The sequence below is a fragment of the Dromaius novaehollandiae genome, chromosome 12, assembly GCF_036370855.1.
Source record: "Dromaius novaehollandiae isolate bDroNov1 chromosome 12, bDroNov1.hap1, whole genome shotgun sequence".
NCBI lineage: Eukaryota > Metazoa > Chordata > Aves > Casuariiformes > Dromaiidae > Dromaius > Dromaius novaehollandiae.
In genome coordinates, this window is record NC_088109.1 from 27,219,550 (window position 1) to 27,233,894 (window position 14,345).

General features: G+C 56.5%; 2 long non-coding RNA genes across 2 annotated transcripts; both read left to right on the forward strand.

Annotated features, from left to right (window-relative positions):
- The first annotated feature begins 203 nt into the window (after positions 1–203).
- LOC135329723 (uncharacterized) lies at positions 204–2,426 on the forward strand. The gene is made up of 4 exons (XR_010391330.1): positions 204–509; positions 702–865; positions 1,276–1,798; positions 2,209–2,426. It is a non-coding gene; the product is annotated as an uncharacterized LOC135329723 (long non-coding RNA).
- An 8,789-nt stretch (positions 2,427–11,215) lies between these two features.
- On the forward strand, positions 11,216–12,501 carry LOC135329724 (uncharacterized). The gene is made up of 3 exons (XR_010391331.1): positions 11,216–11,521; positions 11,714–11,877; positions 12,288–12,501. It is a non-coding gene; the product is annotated as an uncharacterized LOC135329724 (long non-coding RNA).
- The last annotated feature ends 1,844 nt before the right edge of the window (positions 12,502–14,345 follow it).

The following is a 14,345-nucleotide window of genomic DNA, read 5'->3' on the forward strand; positions in this document are numbered from 1 at the left end:
GAGTTGTCGGTTAAGCGCATGCATACGAGGGTTTGCGAACAGTAACAATAACACTGAAGCGGAATAAAAGTAAGGTTTCGTGGAAGATGGCGTTAGGAAGGTATTAGGCGACGTGCCCGCCTGCCTAATAACCTAGCCCTAATTGCTGTGTGTAACGTTTCCAGACCGTTTACCCTGCAACGTATGGTGCAAAGTGCCGTATTAAGACCTTTCCCTTAAGGAAAAGAAGAAGAAAAAAAGAAAAAAAAGGGGGAAAAAGAAAACAGGGTAAAGAGAAAAAGATCATGCATAAACCTAAGCGTTTCACTGGAAGTAAAACGCGAGTTTATCGCTTCCTTACAGAGGTGGAACCAAGGACAGCAAATGCTGACGAGGAGAAGAGACGGACGAGCGTTTGCTTGCGGTTAATACCGAAGGGACGGGATGAAACAAGGAAGCCAGAATGCAGCGGCCCCTCGATATCACCAGGAACTGCTACAGGAGGAGGCGTTCTGACACGGGTAACTAGGGTAAGTATGGCTAATGACCGTTAGCAGTTATTTCGGCCTCCCCGAGGCAGCGCTGAGGACTGAGTAACCCGTTCCTGCCCTGTGGCTGCTGTTCCCTGTATCTGCCTTAGCTTTGCTTTGGCTGTTTCTCTTTTGTTTTGTTATCGTACACGCAGCTACGGAAAGGAATAGATGTCATACTTACTTTTTTAGATTAATTGCCACGGCTGAAGTTGAAGAGACCAAGAAACGTAAGCCGCGAAGGGGCACATCTTGAAGAGAGGGGGCTAGACCTAGCGATGCAGTTGTTCGTTTTGGTCGTCGCCTGTGAGGCCAGCATGCAAGAGTAAGAGGAAGCTAGGAGCAGTCTCAAAAAGGTAATAGGTCTGAAAGGGAGACAGGCAAATCGAGGGCTGTCGTTCCTCCACGTAGTTAAAGACCGAGAGAGTTGTCGGTTAAGCGCATGCATACGAGGGTTTGCGAACAGTAACAATAACACTGAAGCGGAATAAAAGTAAGGTTTCGTGGAAGATGGCGTTAGGAAGGTATTAGGCGACGTGCCCGCCTGCCTAATAACCTAGCCCTAATTGCTGTGTGTAACGTTTCCAGACCGTTTACCCTGCAACGTATGGTGCAAAGTGCCGTATTAAGACCTTTCCCTTAAGGAAAAGAAGAAGAAAAAAAGAAAAAAAAGGGGGAAAAAGAAAACAGGGTAAAGAGAAAAAGATCATGCATAAACCTAAGCGTTTCACTGGAAGTAAAACGCGAGTTTATCGCTTCCTTACAGAGATGGAACCAAGGACAGCAAATGCTGACGAGGAGAAGAGACGGACGAGCGTTTGCTTGCGGTTAATACCGAAGGGACGGGATGAAACAAGGAAGCCAGAATGCAGCGGCCCCTCGATATCACCAGGAACTGCTACAGGAGGAGGCGTTCTGGCACGGGTAACTAGGGTAAGTATGGCTAATGACCGTTAGCAGTTATTTCGGCCTCCCCGAGGCAGCGCTGAGGACTGAGTAACCCGTTCCTGCCCTGTGGCTGCTGTTCCCTGTATCTGCCTTAGCTTTGCTTTGGCTGTTTCTCTTTTGTTTTGTTATCGTACACGCAGCTACGGAAAGGAATAGATGTCATACTTACTTTTTTAGATTAATTGCCACGGCTGAAGTTGAAGAGACCAAGAAACGTAAGCCGCGAAGGGGCACATCTTGAAGAGAGGGGGCTAGACCTAGCGATGCAGTTGTTCGTTTTGGTCGTCGCCTGTGAGGCCAGCATGCAAGAGTAAGAGGAAGCTAGGAGCAGTCTCAAAAAGGTAATAGGTCTGAAAGGGAGACAGGCAAATCGAGGGCTGTCGTTCCTCCACGTAGTTAAAGACCGAGAGAGTTGTCGGTTAAGCGCATGCATACGAGGGTTTGCGAACAGTAACAATAACACTGAAGCGGAATAAAAGTAAGGTTTCGTGGAAGATGGCGTTAGGAAGGTATTAGGCGACGTGCCCGCCTGCCTAATAACCTAGCCCTAATTGCTGTGTGTAACGTTTCCAGACCGTTTACCCTGCAACGTATGGTGCAAAGTGCCGTATTAAGACCTTTCCCTTAAGGAAAAGAAGAAGAAAAAAAGAAAAAAAAGGGGGAAAAAGAAAACAGGGTAAAGAGAAAAAGATCATGCATAAACCTAAGCGTTTCACTGAAAGTAAAACGCGAGTTTATCGCTTCCTTACAGAGATGGAACCAAGGACAGCAAATGCTGACGAGGAGAAGAGACGGACGAGCGTTTGCTTGCGGTTAATACCGAAGGGACGGGATGAAACAAGGAAGCCAGAATGCAGCGGCCCCTCGATATCACCAGGAACTGCTACAGGAGGAGGCGTTCTGGCACGGGTAACTAGGGTAAGTATGGCTAATGACCGTTAGCAGTTATTTCGGCCTCCCCGAGGCAGCGCTGAGGACTGAGTAACCCGTTCCTGCCCTGTGGCTGCTGTTCCCTGTATCTGCCTTAGCTTTGCTTTGGCTGTTTCTCTTTTGTTTTGTTATCGTACACGCAGCTACGGAAAGGAATAGATGTCATACTTACTTTTTTAGATTAATTGCCACGGCTGAAGTTGAAGAGACCAAGAAACGTAAGCCGCGAAGGGGCACATCTTGAAGAGAGGGGGCTAGACCTAGCGATGCAGTTGTTCGTTTTGGTCATCGCCTGTGAGGCCAGCATGCAAGAGTAAGAGGAAGCTAGGAGCAGTCTCAAAAAGGTAATAGGTTTGAAAGGGAGACAGGCAAATCGAGGGCTGTCGTTCCTCCACGTAGTTAAAGACCGAGAGAGTTGTCGGTTAAGCGCATGCATACGAGGGTTTGCGAACAGTAACAATAACACTGAAGCGGAATAAAAGTAAGGTTTCGTGGAAGATGGCGTTAGGAAGGTATTAGGCGGCGTGCCCGCCTGCCTAATAACCTAGCCCTAATTGCTGTGTGTAACGTTTCCAGACCGTTTACCCTGCAACGTATGGTGCAAAGTGCCGTATTAAGACCTTTCCCTTAAGGAAAAGAAGAAGAAAAAAAGAAAAAAAAGGGGGAAAAAGAAAACAGGGTAAAGAGAAAAAGATCATGCATAAACCTAAGCGTTTCACTGGAAGTAAAACGCGAGTTTATCGCTTCCTTACAGAGATGGAACCAAGGACAGCAAATGCTGACGAGGAGAAGAGACGGACGAGCGTTTGCTTGCGGTTAATACCGAAGGGACGGGATGAAACAAGGAAGCCAGAATGCAGCGGCCCCTCAATATCACCAGGAACTGCTACAGGAGGAGGCGTTCTGGCACGGGTAACTAGGGTAAGTATGGCTAATGACCGTTAGCAGTTATTTTGGCCTCCCCGAGGCAGCGCTGAGGACTAAGTAACCTGAGGGGCTCTGGCCTGGGTTGGGGCAGAAGTGCAGGCAGGCGGGATCAGGCATTTTCCTCTCAGCTCTCCGAGCTGAATCCTAGCCCTGAAGGAAAAAGCACTGGGGGGAGGCTACTCGGACACCTGCCAAGTCGAGGGCAGGGGCAGGAGCTGACCCTTCCCCGACGGACAGACGTACGGACAGACGCTGGTGCGGCGGTGACTCTTTGGATATCGTAGGTAAGGGGAGGCACGCTGGTGCCGAGCTCCGGGGCGGTTTGCCTGAACACGATGCCTGAGGCAGGAGGTTATGCATTGTGTCCGGGGCTGGGAGCTGGTCCCCGAGTCCCATGTACTTGGGAGTGCCTGCGCTTGCCAGGGTGCCCGGTGCTGTTCCCAGAGCTGCGGGGAATTTCCCTTGCGTTGCCTGGACCCTCGGGGCTCTTGGGGGTGTTTCCCCTCATCGCGAGGGCTGCCAGAGCCCCTCCAGGGCTGCGTGAGGTCCCCGAACCGCTCCCGGATTTGCTTTTGGCACTCCGCAGTGTCGCTCGTGTGCCTGGGGCAGCCTGCAGGCGCCATCCTGTCAGCCGCGTTGAGCCCTGCGGCGTGCCTGGTGACCCCTCTGGTGTGCGCCAAGGCCCTTCCTCTGTATTTTGGTCTGCCCCAGAGCCCTGCACTTGCCCTCTGATGCCCTCAGGACCCCTCAGTTCACATTCTGGGTTGCCCCCGAGCCCTCTGCGTGCCTTTCGGTGCGCCCCGTGGCCCCGTGTGTGTTTTGCGGCACGCCGCAGAGGTCTCTGTTTAGCTTTTTCTCCTGTCCTGGAGTTTTCTGGGTGCTTCTGGGTGTGCCCCAGGGCCCTCCTTTTGGTGCCCCCCGAGTCACTCTGTTTGCTCTATCGTTGTTCTTTTTTTTTTTTTTTTTTTTTTTTTTTCTTGACTTGTGTTGCACCCAGAGCTCTCGATTTGTTCTCTTGTGCTCCGCATACTCCCCTTTCCGCACTCTACACCCCAGGCAGGGCTCTCCCTTCAGCTCTCAGCAAGCTGCTGTCAGGAGAGTGGGGGTGCCTCTGCTGCCCTGGCAGCCCCAGCTGTCCCTGAAGGGGCTGATGGCCAGGCCCCCTGCCCAGTTCCTGCAGGCCCACAGCTGCGGGCCCTGGGGCTGGGATGAATGCCAGGGGGAGCTGGGTGGCAGGACAGGCCCCAGGTGGGGCTGATGGCAAGGGCAGGCCCACATTTGGGGGCTGGGGCTGCAGTTGGGGGGAGCTGGCGCTGGGGCAGGAGCTGGGCAGCGGAGCTGCCACGGAGCACGGCCCTTCGGGCCCAGCCCGGCGGCCGCCCCGCGGAGGAGGTGAGCGAGGCCGGGGGAGGCGCGCTGCAGGCTGCGGGTCCCGCATGTGCCGGGGGTCCCGGCGGCTGGGAGCGTCCCGGGGCCACGGAGGCGGGGGGAGGAAGGGGGTGCGCCGGGGCTGTGGTGCGGTTTACTGCGCGGTCGGAGGAGCGCGGGGCGGGGGGGGGGGTCTCCTGTGTCAGCTCGGGAGCGTGTCGGGGAGCGGGGGGAGGAGGGTCGTGGAGGGGCGGGGGCAGTGTCGGAGCTGAGGCGGGGCCGGTGTCGGGGGTGTCGGGGGAGCCCCGGGCCGGTGGTGGGGCCGGCGGGGCCGCGCTCGGGGCTCTGCGGCCGTTTCCGGGGGGACAGGGGGGAAGGGGAAGGGGGGCGGGACGGAAAGGAACGGAATGTGCCGAGGGTCAAAGGTGCCCCAGCGCTGCGGGTGGGGGGCGGGAGTTGGGGTGCGGGACTGCGGGGAGCCGTAGCTTTCGGCGCGGCATGCCGGGAGCAGTAGTCTTCCGGCACTGGGCTTCCGGTGGGGCATGTTTGTTCTGAGCGCGGCATGCTGGGAGCGGTAGTCTTCCGGCACTGGGCTTCCGGGCGGCCATGTTGCTTGGCATGGCATGCCGGGAGCAGTAGTCTTCCGGCACTGGGCTTCCGGGCCGCCCTTCTCGCGTGCACGGTATGCTGGGAGGTGTAGTCTTCTCAGGCGGGGCTACTGGGTGACCATGCTGCGCCTCTCGAGGTGGCCCCGCGGGGGGGGCGGCGGCGGCAGGTCCCTGCCAGCGGGGTTCCCAGCGGGTGGCCGCGTGGCAGGCCAGGAGCTGTAGTGCCCGCTGGGTCTGTTCCTTACTGGACGTGTGTCACTCACGCCTGAGTCCCCACAGGTCACGGGGGACAGTGGAATGCCCCTGTTTTTCCCCGGTACAGGGCAGGAAGTGTTTTCCATCTCCGATGGTGTTGCAAGACAACCTTGGAAGCTCAGAAAGAGTGTTCCTGCTGTTTAAACTAGGCAGATGAGGAGGAACACCCCCCCCCCCCCATTTCCTGGGAGGAAATAATTCTTTAATCAAGGCCATGCTAGAAGTGCTAAAGCCTTAAAGAAATAGTAAATCAAAATGTTTTGTTTTCTATGTAGACGTTGCCGATTTAGCAAAGGAATTCGAGGTATCCCCGAACTGAACTGTCCTCATTATAATACAAGAAAATCACGCCCATAGGTCAGAAAGACCTGTGCCCGGGTGAAGACCCCTCCCCTGAGCATGCGTAGTTTTAAAATGGTGTGTAAGCAATATTAGAATTGTATGTAAATCACTAACCAACCGGTGTAAGAGGGAAAGTTGCAAACCTTGCAACTTGTATAAATGCTACTTGGAAAGCCGGGGCGGGGGGGGGAAGTTGCGCTTGATTTGTGGGGAAAACACCGAGCAGCCAGGCTTGCACAACTCTGAAATAAATAAGCAAATGTCTCTCCTGAGCGTGTCATTATTGGCTTAGTGCACAGCGGGCAACGAATCCGCTTTTCGGACAGCAGCGTGACCAGGCAGGGTTGTCCCCGGGGGCTGGGGCTGTCCCTCTTGGAAATGGGGAGGGCGGGAAGAGTAGGAGGGGTGCTGCGGGCTCCTGGGGGTCGTAGCTTTGCTCAGGATTGGGGCCGGTTAGGCAGCTGCTGGGAGGAGTAGCGGTGCTGGGAGGGCACGGTGCGGAGCTGTCCTGCTGTGCAGCGCAAGGGAAAGTCGACCAGCACCGTTGCTGTCCGAGGACCCTGGAACAGCCCGAGAGACCCTGGAACAGCCACCCCACGGACACCGTGTCACTGCCTCGCAAGGCCACTGCGTTCAGGTACGTTTGACTACATCCGGCAGAAGAAATGTAAGCCGAAGGATCAGGGCAAATAGCTGCTTGTCTAGGTTTGTTACCTAGCGACGCACTGGCAAAGCTTTTTATGAACACCCGTACTCGATCGAGTGCATATTCATTCTGTGAATATTAATTACTGCCAGACCGCGTACGTCACTGATGCTTTAAAGCAAGTCCGTGGCGCTGGGGTAGCACGTGTAGTGGAGGCTAAATGCAATAATACCTCGTTTTGATGTTGTTCTCTTATACGAAAGCACTTGGAGCAGATTAAGACATTTCTCGTCCTATTTTGTTTATTGAGTGGGCCCTGATACTGGGGAGAAGCTGCCGTGAAGCAGACCTAGTAGTCAGCTTCCTTAGAGAAGGCGTCTTGTCCTGTATTTGAGGGCTTCCGGTACGTTTTGACAGACAGTAGTGAGTGACGGGTTTCCTTTGGACCCCCCAGGGAGCAGAAAGTTCTGCCGGGAAGGCAAAATGTTTCTTGCGGCTGGGTTGGAAGAAGCTGGCTGCTGATGCAAGGCAGTGACAATTCTGGGGAGTCGCGGGAAGTTTTGAAAAGACGGTCGTTCCCTTTGCTAGAAGGCTATGCACTTCGGTTCCTAATAGCTGTAGTAATGAAGCCAGGTAAGCGTTCGGGAGGAGCCCAAGCCACTTTTGCCTAGCGAGTATTTTGCAAGGGGGGCAGGAAAGCGCTGCGCCCTGCTCCTTGCTGCCCTCGCGTGTCTGAAAGGCGGCACTGCACGCGGGAGGGGGGGCGCGCATGCGCATTGCGTTCCGGCGCGCTCACGGCTGCCCTCGCGTGTCGACAAGGCAGCACTGCAGCCGCCGGCGGCCACCGCTGCGTACGGAGACCGTTGCGGGCAGCCGGCGCACACGCGCGCGCTGCCGGTCGCCGCGTTGGCCGCTATTCTGCGCTCTCTCGGGGACGGGTAAGCGCAGGGGCCGCGCTCGTGCCCCCTGCCCGGTGCTCACGGACCGGGAGCGCTTTTCCCGAGAGGGCTTTTCCTTCTCGGTGCTTCCTGGGGGCGCGGGGACGGGCAGTGCCGTCTCGGAGCTGCTCCGCGGCGCTCTCTCCCCGGGGCAGCCCCAGCGCCTGCTCGCTGATCCCCGCCGCTCTCTTGGGCGCGGGCAGAGCAGCCTCGGGGCGCTCGCTGCTCGGCCTGAGCGCCGGGGTGGCGCGGCGGGCTGCGGTTGGCGCGCGGGAGCCGGCCGGCTGCAGCGCGGCGCTGCGACCACGCGAGGGTGGGGCCATTGCGGGTCTGGGCTGCCTCGCGCTGCGCTCCCCCCGCCCCTCGCGCTGCGCTCCCCCCGCCCCTCGCGCTGCGCTCCCCCCGCCCCTCGCGCTGCGCTCCCCCCGCCCCTCGCGCTGCGCTCCCCCCGCCCCTCGCGCTGCGCTCCCCCCGCCCCTCGCGCTCCGCTCCCCCCGCCCCTCGCGCTCCGCTCCCCCCGCCCCTCGCGCTCCGCTCCCCCCGCCCCTCGCGCTCCGCTCCCCCCGCCCCTCGCGCTCCGCTCCCCCCGCCCCTCGCGCTCCGCTCCCCCCGCCCCTCGCGCTCCGCTCCCCCCGCCCCTCTCGCGCGGTCCTTGGCCGGCGCACGCGCGGTGCGGCGGCGCGAGCCCTGGGCGGCCGGCGCACGCGCGGTGCGGCGGCGCGAGCCCTGGGCGGCCGGCGCACGCGCGGTGCGGCGGCGCGAGCCCTGGGCGGCCGGCGCACGCGCGGTGCGGCGGCGCGAGCCCTGGGCGGCCGGCGCACGCGCGGTGCGGCGGCGCGAGCCCTGGGCGGCCGGCGCACGCGCGGTGCGGCGGCGGGCAAGATGGCGGCGAGCAGGGCGGGTGTTTTGGCTGGACGGCGGCGGGCGAGGGCAGAGGCGGGCTGGAGTCGAGCATGTGGGGGCCGCGGTGAGGCGAGGTGAGGCGAGCGTGCGCCTTCGGGTGGCCGCGGGTGTCGGGCTGTGTCCTGCCAGCCGGGGCCGTCGCTGCGTGGAGGCGGCGGGGCGGGGGGGGGGAGTCGGGCCGGGGGCCGCGCCGCGCCGCGCCGGGTCTGCGCGGCGCCGGGTCTGCCGGAGCGCGGCTCTGACTCTCCCTTTTGCGTGTGTCGCCTGTAGGGCCCCGGTTCCTCCCCAGCGCGGGCCGGGGCGTGCGCTCGCCCCTGCGGACGCAGCCTGGAGGAGTGTGTGGGGGGTGTCTGCGCGGGGGTCTGGATGTCTCTAGCAGCGGCACGGCAGCCTGATGCCTCCTCTCGTCTGGGACGCGGGGTCCTTGGGGAGTTCCCTGCTGCCTCCTCTGGCGTTCTCTGCGAGCTCATAGATCCCTCCACCTCCTCTCCTCCCCCCCCCCCCCCGCCCCGCTCCCCTGTCTGGTGGGGTGGGAGACCGGTGGCTGCTCCCGCCGAGCTGAGAGCCACGTAGGGCACCCCTGTGTGCTCACTACGCATCTGGGATGGCACCCCTGCCCTGAGGGCCCCGCAGAGTCCCACCCTTCCTGCAACCAGCCCCCCCAGAGCCATTAAACCACCCACAAATCCTGCCCCAACACCCCCACAGGCCCCAAAATGCCTCCGAGCCCTGCCGCAATGTTGTCACTGACTCCAGACCTTCCCCTGCACTCTGTGCAAGGCCCCAAACATTCCTCAAACTGCTGCCAGACCCAGTGCCCGCAGCAGTGAGGCGTTCTAACAAAGATGGGGTGCGATCTGCGTCTCCGCCTCGACTCAGTCCCGCTTTAGAGAAACAGGAACTTACAGCACTTCCTGGTGAAGAGTGTTGACGGGTGAATGTGCGGATGACAAAGAGACTTTTCTCTCTTTTCTTCTGAGCCGCCTCTCAGAAGCCTCTGTGTGTGCACGATGTGGCTGATCTGGGATAATCGTGCTGTGCGCAGTGCTTAAGGAGAACATTGCCCTAAAATGGAGGGCTAAGGAATAGCCTAAAAAACCTAAAAGGCTCGGGAAGAGCCAAAGAGAACACCGATGGGCTCTGGGAAGCCCCAGTGATGCTAGCGAAAACAGCGTGGCTTTTAGGCACCTCCTCAGAGCAGCAGCAATGTCTCGCTCCAGCCTATGGGGCAATGGGGACTCTTAATTACCGCCTTGAATTACCACAAGTGTTGCAAAAGCAGAAGGGACTAGGGAGCATGCAGAGCAGGTTATGGACTATATGTCAAGTTTAAACAAGCAACAAGCCCCTCTGCAAACAGAAACAGGTTTAGCCCTAAGTAATAGACGAAGGTAGCTGTGAGTAACGTGAAGCGAAGCGGTGACGTCAGTCACCCCGAAAGCCTCGGAGAAGCGGTCTGAAAATCTGGTACCCTCGCGGCCTCGGCAGTCTTTTTGGTTTGTTTGGCAGGGTAGCCCACCGAAGGGGGACATCTCGAAGAGAAGCAGCAAGACCTGGGGATCCGGTGGTTCATTTTGGTCGTCGCCTGTGAGGCCAGCATGCAAGAGTAAGAGGAAGCTAGGAGCAGTCTCAAAAAGGTAATAGGTCTGAAAGGGAGACAGGCAAATCGAGGGCTGTCGTTCCTCCACGTAGTTAAAGACCGAGAGAGTTGTCGGTTAAGCGCATGCATACGAGGGTTTGCGAACAGTAACAATAACACTGAAGCGGAATAAAAGTAAGGTTTCGTGGAAGATGGCGTTAGGAAGGTATTAGGCGACGTGCCCGCCTGCCTAATAACCTAGCCCTAATTGCTGTGTGTAACGTTTCCAGACCGTTTACCCTGCAACGTATGGTGCAAAGTGCCGTATTAAGACCTTTCCCTTAAGGAAAAGAAGAAGAAAAAAAGAAAAAAAAGGGGGAAAAAGAAAACAGGGTAAAGAGAAAAAGATCATGCATAAACCTAAGCGTTTCACTGGAAGTAAAACGCGAGTTTATCGCTTCCTTACAGAGGTGGAACCAAGGACAGCAAATGCTGACGAGGAGAAGAGACGGACGAGCGTTTGCTTGCGGTTAATACCGAAGGGACGGGATGAAACAAGGAAGCCAGAATGCAGCGGCCCCTCGATATCACCAGGAACTGCTACAGGAGGAGGCGTTCTGACACGGGTAACTAGGGTAAGTATGGCTAATGACCGTTAGCAGTTATTTCGGCCTCCCCGAGGCAGCGCTGAGGACTGAGTAACCCGTTCCTGCCCTGTGGCTGCTGTTCCCTGTATCTGCCTTAGCTTTGCTTTGGCTGTTTCTCTTTTGTTTTGTTATCGTACACGCAGCTACGGAAAGGAATAGATGTCATACTTACTTTTTTAGATTAATTGCCACGGCTGAAGTTGAAGAGACCAAGAAACGTAAGCCGCGAAGGGGCACATCTTGAAGAGAGGGGGCTAGACCTAGCGATGCAGTTGTTCGTTTTGGTCGTCGCCTGTGAGGCCAGCATGCAAGAGTAAGAGGAAGCTAGGAGCAGTCTCAAAAAGGTAATAGGTCTGAAAGGGAGACAGGCAAATCGAGGGCTGTCGTTCCTCCACGTAGTTAAAGACCGAGAGAGTTGTCGGTTAAGCGCATGCATACGAGGGTTTGCGAACAGTAACAATAACACTGAAGCGGAATAAAAGTAAGGTTTCGTGGAAGATGGCGTTAGGAAGGTATTAGGCGACGTGCCCGCCTGCCTAATAACCTAGCCCTAATTGCTGTGTGTAACGTTTCCAGACCGTTTACCCTGCAACGTATGGTGCAAAGTGCCGTATTAAGACCTTTCCCTTAAGGAAAAGAAGAAGAAAAAAAGAAAAAAAAGGGGGAAAAAGAAAACAGGGTAAAGAGAAAAAGATCATGCATAAACCTAAGCGTTTCACTGGAAGTAAAACGCGAGTTTATCGCTTCCTTACAGAGGTGGAACCAAGGACAGCAAATGCTGACGAGGAGAAGAGACGGACGAGCGTTTGCTTGCGGTTAATACCGAAGGGACGGGATGAAACAAGGAAGCCAGAATGCAGCGGCCCCTCGATATCACCAGGAACTGCTACAGGAGGAGGCGTTCTGACACGGGTAACTAGGGTAAGTATGGCTAATGACCGTTAGCAGTTATTTCGGCCTCCCCGAGGCAGCGCTGAGGACTGAGTAACCCGTTCCTGCCCTGTGGCTGCTGTTCCCTGTATCTGCCTTAGCTTTGCTTTGGCTGTTTCTCTTTTGTTTTGTTATCATACACGCAGCTACGGAAAGGAATAGATGTCATACTTACTTTTTTAGATTAATTGCCACGGCTGAAGTTGAAGAGACCAAGAAACGTAAGCCGCGAAGGGGCACATCTTGAAGAGAGGGGGCTAGACCTAGCGATGCAGTTGTTCGTTTTGGTCGTCGCCTGTGAGGCCAGCATGCAAGAGTAAGAGGAAGCTAGGAGCAGTCTCAAAAAGGTAATAGGTCTGAAAGGGAGACAGGCAAATCGAGGGCTGTCGTTCCTCCACGTAGTTAAAGACCGAGAGAGTTGTCGGTTAAGCGCATGCATACGAGGGTTTGCGAACAGTAACAATAACACTGAAGCGGAATAAAAGTAAGGTTTCGTGGAAGATGGCGTTAGGAAGGTATTAGGCGACGTGCCCGCCTGCCTAATAACCTAGCCCTAATTGCTGTGTGTAACGTTTCCAGACCGTTTACCCTGCAACGTATGGTGCAAAGTGCCGTATTAAGACCTTTCCCTTAAGGAAAAGAAGAAGAAAAAAAGAAAAAAAAGGGGGAAAAAGAAAACAGGGTAAAGAGAAAAAGATCATGCATAAACCTAAGCGTTTCACTGAAAGTAAAACGCGAGTTTATCGCTTCCTTACAGAGATGGAACCAAGGACAGCAAATGCTGACGAGGAGAAGAGACGGACGAGCGTTTGCTTGCGGTTAATACCGAAGGGACGGGATGAAACAAGGAAGCCAGAATGCAGCGGCCCCTCGATATCACCAGGAACTGCTACAGGAGGAGGCGTTCTGGCACGGGTAACTAGGGTAAGTATGGCTAATGACCGTTAGCAGTTATTTCGGCCTCCCCGAGGCAGCGCTGAGGACTGAGTAACCCGTTCCTGCCCTGTGGCTGCTGTTCCCTGTATCTGCCTTAGCTTTGCTTTGGCTGTTTCTCTTTTGTTTTGTTATCGTACACGCAGCTACGGAAAGGAATAGATGTCATACTTACTTTTTTAGATTAATTGCCACGGCTGAAGTTGAAGAGACCAAGAAACGTAAGCCGCGAAGGGGCACATCTTGAAGAGAGGGGGCTAGACCTAGCGATGCAGTTGTTCGTTTTGGTCATCGCCTGTGAGGCCAGCATGCAAGAGTAAGAGGAAGCTAGGAGCAGTCTCAAAAAGGTAATAGGTTTGAAAGGGAGACAGGCAAATCGAGGGCTGTCGTTCCTCCACGTAGTTAAAGACCGAGAGAGTTGTCGGTTAAGCGCATGCATACGAGGGTTTGCGAACAGTAACAATAACACTGAAGCGGAATAAAAGTAAGGTTTCGTGGAAGATGGCGTTAGGAAGGTATTAGGCGACGTGCCCGCCTGCCTAATAACCTAGCCCTAATTGCTGTGTGTAACGTTTCCAGACCGTTTACCCTGCAACGTATGGTGCAAAGTGCCGTATTAAGACCTTTCCCTTAAGGAAAAGAAGAAGAAAAAAAGAAAAAAAAGGGGGAAAAAGAAAACAGGGTAAAGAGAAAAAGATCATGCATAAACCTAAGCGTTTCACTGGAAGTAAAACGCGAGTTTATCGCTTCCTTACAGAGATGGAACCAAGGACAGCAAATGCTGACGAGGAGAAGAGACGGACGAGCGTTTGCTTGCGGTTAATACCGAAGGGACGGGATGAAACAAGGAAGCCAGAATGCAGCGGCCCCTCAATATCACCAGGAACTGCTACAGGAGGAGGCGTTCTGGCACGGGTAACTAGGGTAAGTATGGCTAATGACCGTTAGCAGTTATTTTGGCCTCCCCGAGGCAGCGCTGAGGACTAAGTAACCTGAGGGGCTCTGGCCTGGGTTGGGGCAGAAGTGCAGGCAGGCGGGATCAGGCATTTTCCTCTCAGCTCTCCGAGCTGAATCCTAGCCCTGAAGGAAAAAGCACTGGGGGGAGGCTACTCGGACACCTGCCAAGTCGAGGGCAGGGGCAGGAGCTGACCCTTCCCCGACGGACAGACGTACGGACAGACGCTGGTGCGGCGGTGACTCTTTGGATATCGTAGGTAAGGGGAGGCACGCTGGTGCCGAGCTCCGGGGCGGTTTGCCTGAACACGATGCCTGAGGCAGGAGGTTATGCATTGTGTCCGGGGCTGGGAGCTGGTCCCCGAGTGCCATGTACTTGGGAGTGCCTGCGCTTGCCAGGGTGCCCGGTGCTGTTCCCAGAGCTGCGGGGAATTTCCCTTGCGTTGCCTGGACCCTCGGGGCTCTTGGGGGTGTTTCCCCTCATCGCGAGGGCTGCCAGAGCCCCTCCAGGGCTGCGTGAGGTCCCTGAACCGCTCCCGGATTTGCTTTTGGCACTCCGCAGTGTCGCTCGTGTGCCTGGGGCAGCCTGCAGGCGCCATCCTGTCAGCCGCGTTGAGCCCTGCGGCGTGCCTGGTGACCCCTCTGGTGTGCGCCAAGGCCCTTCCTCTGTATTTTGGTCTGCCCCAGAGCCCTGCACTTGCCCTCTGATGCCCTCAGGACCCCTCAGTTCACATTCTGGGTTGCCCCCGAGCCCTCTGCGTGCCTTTCGGTGCGCCCCGTGGCCCCGTGTGTGTTTTGCGGCACGCCGCAGAGGTCTCTGTTTAGCTTTTTCTCCTGTCCTGGAGTTTTCTGGGTGCTTCTGGGTGTGCCCCAGGGCCCTCCTTTTGGTGCCCCCCGAGTCACTCTGTTTGCTCTATCGTTGTTCTTT